Raw genomic sequence first — 14,241 nt, 5'->3', positions numbered from 1 at the left:
TCAGGAGCTTCACCCAAGCTCTTCATCATTCACGCGTGGATATGCTGTGATTTTTTATTATTTTTTTTTCTTCGAGCCTGGTGGCAGACATGTCACCGCCCCGTTATAAAGGGGACGCTCATAGCATCCATCCATCCATCCGGCGTCGGAGCGGCGGCACCAGCGCTGAAGTTGTACGGCACCCGTCGGAAATGCAACGTGATTGAAAGTACCTGTGAACGTTTAATACACCTTTAGGGTGATGTTACCCTCACGGAAATTCGGAGAATGTCTAATACAGTGCAATTTAGCGTCGAGTGAGGCCTTGAAGCTAGAAATTCGATGGCAACAAACGCATGCTGCTTCCGCTTTGCGCGATATACTACCGCTATAAACGAAGGCTTTTTTTCCTTTTTTCCCTGAAGAATCTAGGGGAACTTTGTAGATGATACAGAGTCCTTCAAGGACTCTGGCGGATCTTCACGCGTCGCGGAAATGCAGTGGTTGCAACGTTTGATCGTGCATATCAAATCTTTCAGGCTATACGTGGATACGTGCATACGTGGTTGTATACGAAGATATCGCAATATAGCCTCGTATTTAAAGAACCAAGAGCCAGTTTGAGTGAATCAGTTCTTTGAAAATTGACGATGATCAAGGGATAGTTCACAGGGCTTTCCCCAGGTTGTCGTGTTTTATTTCGCGTTCATTTATCACTACGGTGCCGTGCCGCGTTTAAACTTCGGTTGCTCATGCAGTACTGTGTAGTTTTCCCAATCCTTCTTTACTGTTTTTACTGTCAATGCGAAAGCCTTACATGCCTCATCAAACGCGAAAATCGATCGTCGGCAGCGATCGAAAAAAATTATCATCTCGTGATAGCGTATTTATTGCGCTCTTTAGTTGCGACTTCCGCCAAATTATTTTTCTTCATTTCCGGCGTTCGTAAGCGTCTCGGTCTTCAGTAGGTGTTGATACTTATACAATTAGCACGTCAGTATTACGTACGACGGTTAGGAACTGTTTTATTGATCTATCAGATTCAAACCCTGTTAGATCGCCAGCACTCAAAACCAAATGTTTTTATTTAGTAGAGACGTTTGCCCTAATACACATGCACAACACATATATTGTGTGTATATTAAACGTTTTAAAGAAATCATTAGCTCGCATGACGAAGGTGCGCATCTCTTGCGCTGTCACCCTAGCAAGCTTCAGCTGGTAGCGCTGAAGTCACTGTTCCAAGCAACCAACGTGTGCTTCCAATTTTTGAAGCTGCGAGGAACTGCATATAGCTCCATCCGTTTGGCATGCCACCTCTACGCTTTTGGTGATCTCAGTGCCTCTGTAAAAGAAAATGGCGAACATTGCACTCCTCGAACTCATGTTTTACGGACATGCAACGAGTAAGTGGGCGTCAATGCGGTCAATATGCTCACCTTCATTAGCTGTTATTCTCCGCAGTAGCTGTGTCAGAGAGGGTTCGTGCACCGTGTCGGTGCAGCCTGAACGGTCTCCACATCTGGTGATGGTTCCCGCCGACGCTTAGAACGCGTTTGCTGTCTAGTCAGGCGAGCTCTGGACAATTTCGCGTTTGACAAATACGCCGGGAGGCCATCGAAAATTTTCGCGTTCGGCCGGAGTCACGACAGCACCTCCGACTATCCACTGGTCCACGCGAACGATGTCACTCTCATCAAAGTGCTTTTCACAAACGCGTACATGTGGGGAATCGAATGTGAAACCACCAGTTCCTTGTCGCGGTATGGCGCGCTCCCACTTTTCCCGCAGTTCGGTGTCTCGAGGAAGCGAGAACATCGACACTTTTTCGTCGTTTCCCTTGTATCTGGATCGACATCCGAGTACGCAGCAGGCACGCGGAATCCTTCCCGACCTTCAGGCACAACACGCTAGCCACATGAAAAGACATACGGCGAAGAGGACGCGCTAACATGATAACATGCCACAGTATCTCGCAGTGACACCAGCAGCCACCTCTGCTGCCGTCGGCGCGATGCCATGGATGGATGGATGCTATGAGCGTCCCCTTTATAACGGGGCGGTGACATGTCTGCCACCAGGCTCGAAGAAGAAGAAGAAAAAAAAAGAACTTCCTTGTTTCATGTTGTCCTAATGCCTTATCTACGTTGAGAAAATCTATGTTATTATACCAAAAAATATAAATTCACGGTCCATCTCTCTGCCTCTTAAGGCAGAATTACCTTTTTTTGCCCCCCAATTATTTATTTGCCAACGAACTGGACGCAGCGCCGCCCCGCGGCCTCCGCTTGCAGCACAGAAAGCTCCCTCATAGAGTTACGGCGCAGCTTCATGACAAGGCGAATATTAGAGGACTCTGGTACAATCTAAAGAAAGAGGATGCCCAAGGAACTTGGTGTCAGCCTACACATGAAGGCAACTGAATTAGTACAATAAGGCTAGCATCACGTTTGAGAAATATCAAACCGTGTGGACAGGCCCTTGTACAGCTTTTTATTGCACTATTTTGCCCTATGGCATCAAACATGTCACACATGATAATATAGTCACTTTCCTGCATAAAAGTGCGAAATCGACCTGTGGTGTTGGCTGTAGCTCCATGACCAGGAAGCATAAAAGCATTCAGCAATGCCCACAAAATGACAAGGTTGCCTTCAAATATTGCTGTACATATTTACTCACAGATATCTGAAAGCCATCGTAAAAATCTGGAAGTGTGCTTGGGAACTTGTCGGCATAATCATATGACTGCAATTTACCAATACTTCTATTATGCATAATTAGTACACCTAGGTTTCGATGTTTTCATGCCAGCTAGTGCCATCTGTAACTCAAATGTTCTTCATCTTTAATTCCTCACTTTATGGCTTATGTGAGACGTCCCCCCCCCCTTGCTACGCGTCTCAACAACTTCTCGAAAAGGATTCGTGCTGGGGCCGGGAAGAAAGAGAGGCAACGAGCTTCCCTTGTTTACAAACATGTTATTTAATAGTAGTTATGACTGGCATACAAAAAGGCTTTCCGTACACAACACATGCCACACAAAATCATACCAAAAGAATACAACACTCGCGACAACATTGCAGAAAACAGGAGGAGGTTATCAATAACAATAAAATAACGCCATTAACACGAGGGGGGAGATAATCATTATTCAAACTGCGCAACGTCCCAACTCGCTGTTTCCCGCCTCGCTAAGTTCGTGAATATAGAAAGGGATGTAGCTCATCTCACGAGTGAGTCCATGATGTCGCAGGCCTATAGGGACTCGTTGTTCGGGTCGGTTTGGGTCGATGCTCGGGAGTTGTCTTCCGGGTCGCGGTCCAATCCTTCTAGCTACTCTCGACTCTCTCGATCTCTTCCGTCCTCATCGTCTCCATCATCCTCTTCATCGCTTCCCTCAGTCATCATCTCGTCGTCTCTACTCTCTATCTCATCCCATCCTCTGCCTCGGTCCTCATCTCATCGTCTCTCATCTCATCTCGATCTCATCGCCTCGCATTCCATTCCTTCCTCTATTCTCCATTCTGTCTTGATCGTGGTCCCGCGGCCTCTTTTCGTAGACCCTGACTCCGCCTCTCCGTGACACCCAACCAATTGTCACCATTTGCCCAAAATATTTCCTTGTCAGCCAGCTTGCATCAGCCCGTCGACCGCCCCCATAGCCCACAGCCACGCAAAACCCTCTCCTGAGGCAAAACAGAGCAAGAAATGCACAAGCGCAAAACTTGGAGAGGGCAATCGGCAAACTTTCCATAGATAAGGGGGCGCCCAGGAATCTCAAACACCAAACAAAGCGCGCCGCCTCCTATGTCCAACGCGCAGTGTTCTGAGCGCCACGCAGAAATGCCTCCGGCTGTTCCCATCGCTTCCGTTTCCACCGCGCCAGACGACCACATGTCAAGGTCGTGTTTCAACGCTTGTAACAGGCGTCTTCGGTATGGTTCCCCGTAGTTGCCGCTTCTTCTCCCTGAGTGTCGCAGGCGGTCATTCACGGGAGACGCGGTAATGAGCCCTGGGAGCAATGGAGGGAAGGCCTCGCTGGCGGGCTGGCTGGCCTGGCCTGGCAGGCTCGGCACAGGGCTAGAGCGAAGTTGCATGAATGAAATCAACAACAGGCGTTCCGTTTTTCCCAGGACATAAAACTGAGGGGTGCGCATGGCGCCTCGCCGCCGCAGTGACCGCCGCCCAAAGACGCTGCCACCCGATGCTGGTGTTTGCATGGTGGGCCCCGCGAGGACCATGGACAAAAGCTTTCAAGAACCCCGCTGCGGATTGCTGTCTTCGTCGTCTCCGGTGGGGGGGGGGGTCTTCTTTTCTCCGAGGCGTCGGTTAAGAGAATGGGTGTAAGCACCTTACGAGGCCGGGGGTCCGGTCAGCCCAAGTCGGACGTCACAATCCCTCCTTCTTACAAAAGAATTTTACCAGCGGGGAAATTCATACACGAGCAAAGCGGGCGCGTAGCGTTTTCGGGCATCGCAGCGAAATTGAGACATTGCGACAGTCTTGGGGATAAGGCATGCGCAGAATGTACACTCGCGATTCAGTCCTGGCGGTAGCGCATCGCCGAAAAGAATCGATCTCTAATCAAGTCACATATTTATGTCCACCAAGAAGCAGTTTGATTTCGCATCGGCCGCGCACAACACTCTCGAAGCGCTGAGCGTCACCGAAGAAACCTCTGGATGACGCGTGGGGAAGTCGTGCACTCGTCACAATCGCACACCCGCCGTACGGTATTGAACGCAACGTTCAGTCATGTCGGCGGATGGTTCACCACCACGCGACCACATCACACACTTCACCCGCGATGTCCACCTTCAACACATTCGAACTTCGGATTAACACACAAAAACTATATCAATATATAATACTACGCATGCACTTAAAGAAATACGATCGCTTCGATCGGGATAGACACACAAATCATCTCAATACATTTTCACACTACCCATGCACTTAAAGAAATACAATCTTTTGGATCCTCTTAATCTAAACGAAAGGCAGGATGGCGGAGGAACATAGGTCATGTGGGTAACAACACTGAACTCTGCCGCACCTGTCTGTGAGGGAAAGAGACCTTCATCGTTAACCGCGCGATTGAATGAACCGAGACGTACGCGTGCCTGCTGTTTGATACAACTGCAGTGTGACACTGGCCGCTGTGTACCAACGATCGCGACGCTCCCTTCCTCCTAACGAGGCGCGACACGTTTCCGTGTGGGAGACGCCTTGACCACATCTTTACCCGATCTTTCTTCGCTTCTCGTCGATACCAGGGTTGCTACATCTTTCCCAATACGGCGGCTCTCCCCTCCTCCTAACGAGGCACGACACTACTGTGTAGGGAAAACGCCGCAGTCTACCCCCTAACTCTACACGTACATTTCGTCTCATCACCTGTTCCGCAGTGCCCATCGGCGTATCTCGACCGACCACTTCACATCATCTACCTAAATTGGACCACAGCTGCCAGTCACGTACCTTGTCTCTCTAAGCCTTCCAGTTTCCCAAAATTCCAGCTCCTCCCCGACAAGCGGCGAGCGGCAACCTCACATGCACTGACCCCACGCTCCTCCACCATCATTAGGCATCACTCAATTGCCAACCACAGATACCGCGTGCAACACAAAACCACAATAATCAAGTAAACTACCTGCCTCATTTTAAAACACATTCTACATAAAACAAGTCTGCAAGTCAAAGTAAAAACAAAATCTACGAGAGGCGAGAACTTCGGCACAATGTCTACACAAGAGTAATGAAAGCAGTATATGAGGAAAAATCATAAAAGACAAAATGACAATCAACACTATGGACACTCATGTAACCCCGACATAGCAGGTAACCCGCAGACCAGCGTTTTTCATCACTACTTACCTCCTAATTAACTGCACGCCTGCCGTCCGGTTGGGCTACCGCTACTCTTCAACATAAAGCGGGTCAAGCGTAGGCCCGCGGTGTGCCCATGGCTCTAGCCAATCCCAGAGCACTCTGCGTCTACCTTGATGTGCACCTTTTCTCCGACTCTGAATTTTGGGTCTTCGTTGAAGGGCTCGAGCTCCCACTTACATAACTCATCTTCGGAGCGGAGCGCGGGCGAAGCTACTTTATGAGGCCGCTGTTGCCTCTGCTTGAGCTCGGTGCGGTGTTTGTCGAGTGTGCTGCAGTTACCCATTGGTTCCGCAAAAACCACCCCTCCGTAGTCTTGGCATTCTTGGCCGTAGTGGTGCTGCTAGAGGACGGACGTGTTTCTCGTGGGCTCCGGAATGACAGCGTCAGATAAGTGTTTTTTTTTTTTTGCATGATTCGAGCTTGTTTCTTTAGTTAAGCCACTAGATTGCAGCTTAATAGAGCTTACAACTTTGTGCTGTTGGTACAAAGTGGTGTGACAGTCGCTTCGGGTGTTTTTTTTTTAATATTTGTTTTTTTGGCCACCACGTGGCTGAAAGGTGCACAGGTGCTTTGAAGTGTAACATACTTGCGGAGTTTTGTGATATCATTTGGCTTTAAGTGTATCTAATCTGCCGCGTGAATGCTCTATAGCCATGGTCAAAAAGACCGTAAAGTGTTCAGGATGCGGAATGGGGCGGAAAATAGAGGTTTGTGAGGATGAGACGACAGAGAGAGCTGACGCCAAGTGTAAGCAATGCGAGTTAGAGGCGAAGATGGAAATAATGATGGCCGCCCAGAATGAGCTCAAGGCGAGAATCTCCGAGCTGGAGAAAGCGGTAGCGACAGAGCGGGAAAAAACGATGGCTATGGCGGAAAGGCTTAAGTCAGCCGAGGAGGGATTGGCAAAGGTAGCCATGCCAGCAAAGGTAGCCATGCCAGCAAATGTAGCCACGGGGAACAGGGAAGCAGGCGACAGCGAGAAAAATGGGGCATTGACCCCCACAGTGGTAGGCGCGAAGGGGGAAACAGGTTTGGAAAAGACAGGTGCAAGGGACACAGGACCCACCTTCCGCGAAGTAGTCTTGGGAACGGGAGGGGACAAAACAACAGCTGTAGCACGCGCTAGTAACAGGTGCAGTGGCCAGGTGCGGGAGAGTCCACCAGAAAAGTCGGATCACGTGATAATCGCCGGGGACTCGAATTTAGCTACATGCGCAGAAGCAGTCAAGGAAAGGGTGAGAGGCGACAAACGAGTTTTAATAGGAAAGTTCCCGGGCCATAGGCTGGGATCAGTGATGAGACAAGCTAACGCAAAACTCGCAGCTAAGTCTAATGGACGTAACCTCGTGATAATCGCGGGAGGTCTAAACGACGTCTTGAGTAACGAATCAGCCGAACTAGGGACCACATTGGCGAAAGGGGTCGATGACATGCGCGCCATTTCCCCTCAGGTGCAGATAGTGGTATGCACAATACCGGAGGTACCGGTGCGTGACGGCAACCTGCAAAGAGCGGTTGTCGACGCAAACAAAGAGATATGGCGAATTAGTCGAGAGACGGGCTTCGAGGTAGTGGATATAAACAGGGAAGTGCACAGGTGGGGCGGTTTTCGAAGAGACGGAATACACTTCGATAGGAGGCTTGGCCATGAGGTGGGTTGGCGTCTTGCAGGACGCGCAGTAGCTTTTTTGGGGGGCACGCGGGCCCTTCGGTGCCCATGGTAGCTTGTAATGAGGAAAACAACCAGGGGGACTCTTTGACAGGTAGTATAGCGAAAAAACAGAGAAAAGGTAAAAGAAGGGAGAAGGCGCGTGTTGCAATTAGTTACATTAACATGCAGGGTGGCAGAAAAAAGGCAAAATGGTTGGAGATTGAGGGACAGGTAAACAAGGAACAGATAGGTGTTTATGCGGTTACAGAAACACACCTTAGAGACTTGGAAGAGCCACCACATATTGAAAATTATGTTTGGGAAGGATGTAACAGGATCACATCAGAAAGGAGAGGTGGGGGGGTTGGAATGCTAATTCATAGCAGAACAAAATGGGAGAGAGTGAAACAAACGTGTTCAGAGCACATGTGGGTTTCGGGCACAGTAGGTGGAAAGAAAACGTGGCTAGGTGTAGCTTACTTGTGGACAGGCAATAACTGCAGAGAAAAGAATCTGGAGATAGTGAAATGCATAAGCACCGATATTAAAGAATTTGGTCATGATGCCGAGATAATCCTTCTAGGGGACATGAACGCTCACATTCATGACCTTGACGGATATTCAGACACCAATGGCAAGTTATTGCTAGATCTCTGCGAGCAACATAGTCTTGAGATAGTTAACGTGGGGCCTAAGTGTGAGGGGCAGATCACGTGGGAAGTCAGAAACAGGCAATCGAGCATTGATTACTGTCTCATGACAGAAGGAATATATGACAAACTTAGAGAGATGAGAATAGACGAAGAAGGCATTAACAGCTTGGGTAGTGATCATAAACGCATAATATTACAAATGGGATATAAAACTGAAAATAAGAACATAGAATCAAAGTTTGGCAGCTCGTATCTAAATGACAAACAAATAACAAATATAGCCGCAAGAGTCGAGGAAAAAGTAGACGAACTACCAGGCAAAGACTGGAAGTATAGTGAGCTGCTACATGTAATCACGAAAGAAATGGAAATAGAGAAGAAAACCATTTGTTGGAAAGGAAAGAAAAAGCCAAAAAGTTGGTGGAACAAAGAAATCCGGGAAGCGATCGAGATGCGACGTCAGGCATCACGGGAGCACAGACAGGCAAAAAAGGAGAAGCGGCCACAGGACGAAGTCAACCAAATATGGGAAATATATTTAGAGCAAAAATCCATTGTGCAGAAATTAGTCGAGGCAAAAATTAAAGGTGAAAGTGAACGCTGGATGACAGAGATTCGCGAAAAGAAGAAGGCCGCGCCTAGGATTTTTTGGAGCCACCTAAAAGCGCTGGGTAGGAAGTCTGTCACAATGCAACAACATATGGTAGATGAAGGAGGAAATAAATTGGAAGGATATGAAGCGCTAGGTTACATCCGAAAGATAACAGCCGATTCGTTTAAAAAGGTCCCCCAGGGGATTCCCCGGTGAGTAAAAGTACGCAAAGGAGTGCAACCGAAGAAGATGTAGTACTAGAGAATTTCAATTGGAAGAAGGCCGAAGGAAAAATTCCTAAGCGCACTACTCCGGGCTTAGATGGGGTTCCCGTCAGCCTCATTAACGAACTCGGACATAACACTAAAGAAGCACTGCTGAAAGCCGTAGAAAAGTGCTTACAGGAGAGGGAAATACCAGACAGCTGGAGAAAAAGTAGAATGAACTTAATCTATAAAGGCAAGGGAGAAAAGGATAACATTCGCTCGTATAGACCGCTAACAATTACATCGGTGCTATACAGGTTGGCGATGCAGGCAGTAAAATTAAAAATAGAAGCGTGGGTAGAACAAAATGATATTTTGGGAGAACTTCAGAATGGATTTCGAATCGACAGGCGGTTAGACGATAATCTGTTTGTTCTTACCCAGTGTATAGAAATATCTAAAATAGAAAACAGGCCCTTATACGTAGCTTATCTAGATATCACCGGGGCGTATGACAACGTTAATCAGGAAATTTTGTGGGATATATTGAAGGAAGTGGGCATAGGTGACGACTGTGTACAGCTTTTGAGGGAAATATACCGAGGAAATACAGTTTGTATAGAATGGAAGGAATAAGTAGCAAGGACAGCGTTGAAATTAGCAAGGGGCTGAGACAGGGATGCCCTTTGTCCCCGCTGTTATTCATGCTGTACATGGCGAGGATGGAAAAAGCGCTAGAAGGTAGCAACATTGGATTTAATTTGTCACACAAACAGGTCGGAGCGATGGTTGAGCAGAAGCTTCCAGGTCTATTTTATGCTGATGATATTGTCTTATTTGCGGACAGTCAAGATGATATACAGCGACTGGCAGATATATGCGGAAGGGAGTGTGAGGCTCTAGGACTAGGATTTAGTGCAACAAAATGTGGATTGATGGTATTCAATGATCACGGAGACCATACGGTATTAATACAGGGCCAAAAAATACCGAGGGTAAGCGAGTACAAGTACCTCGGAGTATGGGTAAATGAGGGGGATAGATATATGGAGGTACAAGAGAAAGCATCGGTAGCAAAGGGAAAGAGGAATGCTGCAATTATGAAGCACAGAGCTTTATGGGGATACAATAGGTACGAGGTGCTTCGAGGGCTGTGGAAGGGTGTGATGGTTCCGGGGCTTACATTTGGGAACTCAGTGGTGTGCATGAAGTCAGAGGTGCAATCAGGAATGGATGTAAATCAAAGGACGGTGGGCCGCCTCGCGTTGGGCGCTCACGGGAAGACGACAAATGAGGCGGTAAAGGGTGATATGGGATGGACAGGCTTTGAAGTGAGGGAAGCGCAGAGCAAAATGAGATTCGAAGAGAGGCTGAGGAAAATGAAGGAGAGTAGATGGGCAGAGAAGGTTTTCAGGTATTTGTATAGAAAAAGCGTTGACACGCAGTGGAGAAAAAGAACTAGGAGGCTCACCAGTAAATATACGGCTGGCAGTGCGGGCGATATGGCAACAAGGAGCATTAAGCGGAAGGTCAGAGAGGCGGAGAGGACTTATTGGATGACAGCGATGGAAAAGAAGCCGGCTCTGAGTAACTACCGAAAAGGAAAAAACGAAATAAGGAGGGAAAGGTTTTATGATAATTCAAGGGGAAGCGCTTTACTGTTTGAAGCAAGGTCGGGCTGCCTTAGAACGCGTAGTTATAAAGCGAGATTTAGTAACGAAGAAGAACAATGTACATGCTGCGGGGGAACTAAGGAAACGATGGAACATGTACTGATTGAATGTGGCGATATTCACCCAGGTATACGTGTGGGCACGAGTCTACATGAAGCCTTGGGTTTTAGGGACAACAATGGAAAGCTGAACACGTCCGCGATAGAAATAAGTAAGAGACGGTTAGAGTATTGGTAGCAGAAAAGTAGAGATAAAGAACAAAAATAAATAATGGGGGAAAAATAAGGTCATTCTGCCTTAAGAGGCAGAGAGATGGACCGTGAATTTATATTTTTTGGTATAATAACATAGATTTAATCAATGTAGATAAGGTATTTGGCCAACATGAAACAAAGAAGGGTTTTTTTTTTTTTTTTTTTTCTTCGAGCCTGGTGGCAGACATGTCACCGCCCCGTTTTAAAGGGGACGCTCATAGCATCCATCCATCCATCCACCCTCGCCATCGTTTGGCATACTTCCATGTCCACCAACGCACCGACCACTTTGTCCTCAGAAAACTGGACCTCCTTTAACATCAAATCTGCCACTGCGACTGGTAATGCCTCATCGTCCTGGGGAACCTTCAAGGTAGAAACTGCAGCCAACCCGTCTGTCTCCAAGCTACCGAACTCGCCGCTCTTTGTCTCGACCGAGGGCACAGACACGCAGGCCTTCCTTACCAACACACACTCCCCTAATGGCGAAACAACGGGCTCCTCTACCTGGGAAATCACATTAATCTCATCTGCCAACGGCGAATTGCGCTCCGTTTTTACGGCGCTTCTTTCGTCGTGAACGTCTACCACTGATATCGACATCTGCCCGTCGCTGTCACCAGAAGAACTCATGCCTAGTTTTCCCGAACCGGATTTCGGCACCGTTTCCTCACTGTCACGGCCTTCGTGCATACGGCGGTCACCTGTCGGGTTCCCCTGTCGCCGCCGGTACCGGTGGCATTCTTGCCAGAAGTGGCCAAAACCGCCGCAGTTATAGCATAAACCGGGATAAGGGGCTGGTGTTGGGAATTCCTGCCAATCCTCCCTCACGGCATCACGTACTTTCAAGCTCTCCTCTACGAGGTTTTCGAGGCGGTCAAGGCGGCTACGCATTTCATGCACATCTGAGTTCTCTCCGACGTATCGGACGGGGAACGAGCGGCTCTGCGACAGTTTCTCATTAAGCTCTTCCTTGACCGCCACCTCAATAGCCTCGTCAAAAGTTTTCGGGTCGCGAGAAAGAACAAATCTCCTGATCGGATCCCGCAGGCCCGCCAGGAATCGGGATAGCACCTCCTCGGCCAGCATTTCGCGGCGCACCTGAGCCTTCATTGGATTTTCACCGCTAGTGTCCACCAGTGTGGCACTCCGAGCGTGCGCACGCGACTCGCAAATGACCGCACCTCCTCACCCTCATTCTGCCTCGCGTTCAAAAACTTTTCCATTTTGATGATGAATGGCTCTGTGTCAAACCTCTTGAGGGCCAAAGATCTGAACTCAGGAAAAGTTGTGGCCGCAGCGACGTTATCGTCCCACCACGCAAAATCGTGCGCCGCGCCTGTCATCTTGCATCGTGCAATTCCAATCAGCTCACCATCTTTCCATCCTCCCAAACGACCAACCTGCTGTAAAATTTCCAAGAAGTCCCGAATATCCGGGCCCGTAGCGTCTCCCGTAAACGACGGAACCATGTTTACTAACATTAGCGCGCTCATTTCTTCTGCGCCTCCGCAGGCAACCTGCATAGCCTGCTTGTTCATCTTGCCGTCTCTCCTTCCCTAGTACGAAGGTGAAGGCTCGCACCGTTACCCCAGCAGAAATCCCACCGCTGCCACCACTTGAGACGTCCCCCCCCTTGCTACGCGTCTCAACAACTTCTCGAAAAGGATTCGTGCTGGGGCCGGGAAGAAAGAGAGGCAACGAGCTTCCCTTGTTTACAAACATGTTATTTAATAGTAGTTATGACTGGCATACAAAAAGGCTTTCCGTACACAACACATGCCACACAAAATCATACCAAAAGAATACAACACTCGCGACAACATTGCAGAAAACAGGAGGAGGTTATCAATAACAATAAAATAACGCCATTAACACGAGGGGGGAGATAATCATTATTCAAACTGCGCAACGTCCCAACTCGCTGCTTCCCGCCTCGCTAAGTTCGTGAATATAGAAAGGGATGTAGCTCATCTCACGAGTGAGTCCATGATGTCGCAGGCCTATAGGGACTCGTTGTTCGGGTCGGTTTGGGTCGATGCTCGGGAGTTGTCTTCCGGGTCGCGGTCCAATCCTTCTAGCTACTCTCGACTCTCTCGATCTCTTCCGTCCTCATCGTCTCCATCATCCTCTTCATCGCTTCCCTCAGTCATCATCTCGTCGTCTCTACTCTCTATCTCATCCCATCCTCTGCCTCGGTCCTCATCTCATCGTCTCTCATCTCATCTCGATCTCATCGCCTCGCATTCCATTCCTTCCTCTATTCTCCATTCTGTCTTGATCGTGGTCCCGCGGCCTCTTTTCGTAGACCCTGACTCCGCCTCTCCGTGACACCCAACCAATTGTCACCATTTGCCCAAAATATTTCCTTGTCAGCCAGCTTGCATCAGCCCGTCGACCGCCCCCATAGCCCACAGCCACGCAAAACCCTCTCCTGAGGCAAAACAGAGCAAGAAATGCACAAGCGCAAAACTTGGAGAGGGCAATCGGCAAACTTTCCATAGATAAGGGGGCGCCCAGGAATCTCAAACACCAAACAAAGCGCGCCGCCTCCTATGTCCAACGCGCAGTGTTCTGAGCGCCGCGCAGAAATGCCTCCAGCTGTTCCCATCGCTTCCGTTTCCACCGCGCCAGACGACCACATGTCAAGGTCGTGTTTCAACGCTTGTAACAGGCGTCTTCGGTATGGTTCCCCGTAGTTGCCGCTTCTTCTCCCTGAGTGTCGCAGGCGGTCATTCACGGGAGACGCGGTAATGAGCCCTGGGAGCAATGGAGGGAAGGCCTCGCTGGCGGGCTGGCTGGCCTGGCCTGGCAGGCTCGGCACAGGGCTAGAGCGAAGTTGCATGAATGAAATCAACAACAGGCGTTCCGTTTTTTCCAGGACATAAAACTGAGGGGTGCGCATGGCGCCTCGCCGCCGCAGTGACCGCCGCCCAAAGACGCTGCCACCCGATGCTGGTGTTTGCGTGGTGGGCCCCGCGAGGACCATGGACAAAAGCTTTCAAGAACCCCGCTGCGGATTGCTGTCTTCGTCGTCTCCGGTGGGGGGGGGGGGGTCTTCTTTTCTCCGAGGCGTCGGTTAAGAGAATGGGTGTAAGCACCTTACGAGGCCGGGGGTCCGGTCAGCCCAAGTCGGACGTCACATATGCATAATTACCACATTGACAATATTTCAAGTACCATCGCTGCAAAGTGAACTTGGAATTAGGCAATCACGTGTACTGAATAAAAAACTTCCTATAAATAGTGACTGGTCGCTTTGCACAATGAATGCCAGGACTTGATATGTCATGAGGATGATTAAAACTTGACCACACATGTATAGAGACTGTAAAACA

Source organism: Rhipicephalus sanguineus, chromosome 7, assembly GCF_013339695.2.
Source record: "Rhipicephalus sanguineus isolate Rsan-2018 chromosome 7, BIME_Rsan_1.4, whole genome shotgun sequence".
Classification (NCBI taxonomy): domain Eukaryota; kingdom Metazoa; phylum Arthropoda; class Arachnida; order Ixodida; family Ixodidae; genus Rhipicephalus; species Rhipicephalus sanguineus.
Note: the sequence above shows the minus strand (reverse complement) of the source record.